Source organism: Nanorana parkeri, unplaced genomic scaffold (assembly GCF_000935625.1).
Source record: "Nanorana parkeri isolate BGI_ZX_2015 unplaced genomic scaffold, ASM93562v1 scaffold151, whole genome shotgun sequence".
Classification (NCBI taxonomy): Eukaryota; Metazoa; Chordata; class Amphibia; order Anura; family Dicroglossidae; genus Nanorana; species Nanorana parkeri.
The window spans coordinates 1,990,278-1,995,032 of record NW_017306419.1 but is presented as its reverse complement, the minus strand read 5'-3'; the positions used below and the strand labels follow the sequence as shown (position 1 = coordinate 1,995,032).

The window sequence follows — 4,755 nt, the reverse complement described above, 5'->3', positions numbered from 1 at the left end:
GCTAATTGTTTTGAGAAAACATATTTAATATATTTTTTCTTTTTAACTACTCAACCCAGGCAATCATCCCTAATCAGCTCAGCCAGCTCAGCCCAAAGTTTCACTTGGACAAAGCCAGCTGCAAATCAAGCTGCTGCTGTTGTGCTGTCTTTTCAGCTATTCCATAGTGCTCTGGGAAATCTTTATCAGGTATTAAAAGTTTATTTGTAAAACTAAGACTGTATACATAAAGACATCAACAGTTTTTTCACACCTAGCATACATATCACGGATTCTCTCCAAGAATACCTACTAAGAATCCAGCAGACAGAAGGTGGCATAAGGAAAGTAAAGAATAGTGCCAGCACCTTTTACTTAAACCAGGCTCTTGTGATTTTTTTTTTGCCCAACCAACCACAGAAGTTTAGCTTTTAGCCAAGAGTTTGCACATGTACATCAAAGGTGAAGCAGGGATCCCACTCCCCGAAATGTACATACACACGGAAAAATAAATCCTGCAGAACTCCACACCACCCTTCCCCCCAAAAAATATGTTTGTTGTGGGTTTTACTTTAAACAAGAAGGATGTATTTAGAAATGAAGTAAAGATACTCACATGATTCCTTTGGCACCACCAATTGTGACTGTTTCATTCCTTAACCTGCACATTAGAGGAAATATATTACCATCATAGACTTACATCAGTGCAGCAATGCGTATGAACTTCTTTATACAATCAACACTTACAGAGGGCTAAGAAGAATACTCTCATTCTATACACTCAACTTTATTATTACAACAGAAACAGAACAACATTAGAAGACAAAGAAAGGACAATTAAGTCTGCCCAGCGTCTGTGCCGCCTGCTGCACATTTACACTGCATTAGCATGTCATCAGACATTGGGTGTTATTAAACTCCAACAGGTCTATTCACTAAAGTGTGAAGAGTTTGGAGAAGGCAGGAGAAGTGAACAATCTAGGGCACGGGTAGCCAAACTCCGGCCCTCCAGCTGTGGTGAAACTACAAATCCCATGATGCATCTCTCTCCGGGAGTCATGTCTGTGGCTGTGAGACTCTTGTAATGCCTCATGGGATTTGTAGTTGCATGACGTCGTGTGTGCTCATGGGGTCGGGGGACTTTAAAAAATGTTTTTTTATTATTTCCCATTTATTTTATTTAATATTTTTAACTTTACTTTAATTGCTATCACATAGGGGGGCTTACAAGCCCCCCCATGTGATAGCATATTGGCAGTGACAGGTACTCTTTAAGGTGATGCTGGGGGTCCAAAAGACCCCCAGTGCCACCTTTCCACTCTAAATAAACTATTGAAGTGCAGATCGCACTTCAATAGCTTATTGCTGGGCTGCAGGAGCCCAGTACTGACAGCCCAGGGACCGGAAGTGATGCAATACGTGTCGCTCCCAGTCCCATAGAACGGGGAGAAGATCGGTGAACGGACGTTTACAGCTCTCCTCCCCAGCTTCACACCGACACCCGAGATGCCGGTCCCGGGACCGTAGGAGGGGGCAGTGGAGCCCAGGAAATATAGTGGGGTTGGCCACTTTACCAGATCGTAGAAGTGATCTGGCGGCAGCTGAGCAACCAGAATCACTGTCCCGGCGGGTCTGTTTAACACCTTGAGGATTCATGACGGGATTATCCAGTCATGGGTCGGGAAGGGGTTAAGAGTCAGAACCTGGAAGACCAGGATGAAGATGGAAGTGCCAGCGAGAGAGGAGTGCTCAGACATGGCAGCGGAGTGCTCACACATTGGAGAGGATCGCTTTGGCACATATGAATAATGGCCCTAAAATTCCTGCTCTCACTCCGGCGTGCATGGTGAAACCTAATAGACATGTGCGATTTGTTTCGTTCCGAATCGAAATTCGGACGAATTTTCGTAAATTCGGACATTCGGATGTATCCGAATTCCGAATTACAGACATAACGAATGCAAACGAATCCGAATTTCCATTTCCGAAATTCGGTAGCGTTCGCACGAACGTTCGTTTCGTTTTCTGTTCTTATTCGTTTCTTATTCGTTTCGTTCGTTGGAGCAAAGTGACATTAGAGGAGAAAAATATTTTTTCCCCCTCAAATGTCACTTTTGCTGCAAACGAATAAGAAACGAATAAGAAACGAATAAGAAACGAATAAGAACAGAAAACGAAACGAACGTTCGTACTAACGCTACCGAATTTCGTCCGAATCCGAATTCCGAATCCGAATTGACTTTCACACCCGAATCCTGAAAAACGAAATAACACAAATCCGAATTTAAAACGAAACGAATTTTTTGGCAGTGCACATGTCTAATACCTAACATGTGTGCAAAATCATCGTTTTCATAGGCAGGCGCACTACACGCATGCTTCTGTTAGTATGTGCGTGTAAGCAGGGGTAGGGGGGCTTCAAAAAAGTTGGGGGCTGTTTTTACATTTTACTTCATTTTTGAACTTTACTTGCAAGCTAATGGCACCCCAAACACGGCAGGAAAGAGGCACGGTCCCCCCCACCCCCGCGTTTGTGCACAGATACAAGTGACAAACGCTGAATGCATGTCACAGATTTTGCTACATGCACTACTTATCTGCATTTGACGCATGTACAGGAACCCACTGAAATCAATGGGGATGCGCGGCGATTGCGGAAAACAAATGTGCACAAATGCATGTTCCCACTATGCACAAACAATTGCAGAGCGCAACATCACAGTGCGGTTCTGAAAAGTACAAAGAAATAATCAGACTGACAAGAGCAAACCTTGTAGCAGGACACTGAACTAACCGTCTTACAGACTGACGACACACGTTACAAGCCCAGTGCACACTCTTTTATTTAGAGCCACAAACAACTATGTAGTACAAGAGTCTGCCTGATTGGATAGATTAGGTTGGTCCTCACATTACATAGGTTTGGTAAGTCTAAAGCTGCCCATACACCTTACGAATATCGGTCGATTTTCGATTGCGAACGCGTTTTCGTCCGATATTCGTAAGTTTGATGGGCAGTGTACAACCGCAAATACTGTACAATCGATCAATGTTTGTCCTTCCAGCATGCTAGAAAACTTTGGTCGATCGTACCATTTTCGCAAGGTTGGTGGCGTTTCCGTACGCACTGCCCGTGCGCAAACGAAAGTCTGTGCCGTCAATTAACGAAATGCGTCCAGGTGATTTCTGCTAAAGACTGCTAATTAAACTGCAATGGTCGGGGCAGGATGGGGCCGCCATACGGAAATCGTACGACGGTTCGATTATCGGACAGTTGCAAGGTGTATGATAGAGCTGCAACCAACGAATCGATCGATAATGAGAATAGTTGTCAACTATTCTCATTATCGGTTAGTTGGTTGGATCCCCTAGCTCTCTCCTTCACGCTGGGAGGAGGGCACAGCAAGTAGTGGGCGGGTACAATAGCCAGCCCGCTATTGTCTATTGCAATTTGAAATGCCCTATAGCAGGCTGGCTACTGCACCAGCCCACTACCTGCTGTATTTACATTCAGCTGCCGTCTGTGGAATCTTGCCACCAGCTGCTGTCATTCCCTGGCTGAAGCGATTTAAGCGCCGCGTGCTTACAATACAAATATAAAAAAACATGAATTAGAAAAGGTGGGAAAAAAGTAATTTTCGGTTTCGGCCTGACAAATTCTGCTGCGGGAGGTGCAATGGCACCCCAAACGCGCCTCCCACGCACAGTGTGATCGCCCGCACTGGAACACAATGCCATGCGTTCCGTTGCAAAAAAATGTGCAACCTCAGCACTCCAGCTGTGTTGGAACTACAGATCCCATCATGCTCCTGCCTCTGGAAGTCATGCCTATGGCTGTCAAGACTCTTGCAATGCCTCATGGGACTTGTAGTTCTACAACAGCTGGAGGGCCGAGGCTGCCTACCCCTGAAGTATGATAATAGAATTACATTTCACAGGTATGAAAGCAGCAAGCTTTATGACTTGACTCCACATTCCAATGAACTCACGGAACGAGTTTGTAAGATGATCCTTTATGGCCCAGCAGCGTGCACAGTGCGCATTACCATGCAGTCGCATGCATTGTGTTGTAATGACGCATCGCACTGTTCACTTTTTTTGTAACTTTATTGAAATGTTACAAAATGACATTTCATCCATCTGCAGGCACCGCAATGCACTGCGGTATGATGCACCCCAACATGTTGCGCTGAAAAAAAATACTGCAGCGTGTGAACTGAACTAATAGGACATACAGCAAATCACCTTGTCTGTGCTACGGGACTGCATTGGGCAAGGCTGCCCAGCATAGCTCAGTGCACATGGGGTGAATGAGCTCTCCAAGTAGAACTAAAGCCTATTGTATTGCCCATTGTACAATGGAGGGTGATGAAGCCGGTCATCGATGAGATTTCCTTTCACTTCCTGTCCCAAAGCCACAACAGGAAGCGGTCTCCAAAGTGAGGGAAATCCCCCTCTTAGACAGCTATCGCTACAACTAGTGTCCCCATTGGAAGATTTGCCCTCTATTCCTGTTCTGGTGACAACTCAAAATGTATGACTTACTTTCACCAGGATGAATAGAGAGGGTGAATCTCTCCGAGGGACACAAACAAGAGGAATAAGGGTCTGTGGTCATTAGAGGTGGGCACTTCTGGTTAGAGTGTAGCTGAAGAGGGAGTGCTGGAGGCACCAAGGAGCCCCCAGCACTGATGAAGGGGGGATTGATGAGCCCCCGAAACGCGTTGGATTTGCATCTATACAATAACTGAATAGAGTTCACATACTGGACCAAAC

General features: G+C 45.3%; 1 protein-coding gene across 1 annotated transcript in view; it reads right to left on the bottom strand.

The window, feature by feature from the left end:
- Positions 1–4,755, bottom strand: part of TASP1 (taspase 1) — a gene marked incomplete at its 3' end in the record, with an annotated part of 90,428 nt that overhangs the window by 84,956 nt on the left and 717 nt on the right. The gene's annotated exons all lie outside the window — the stretch shown is intronic.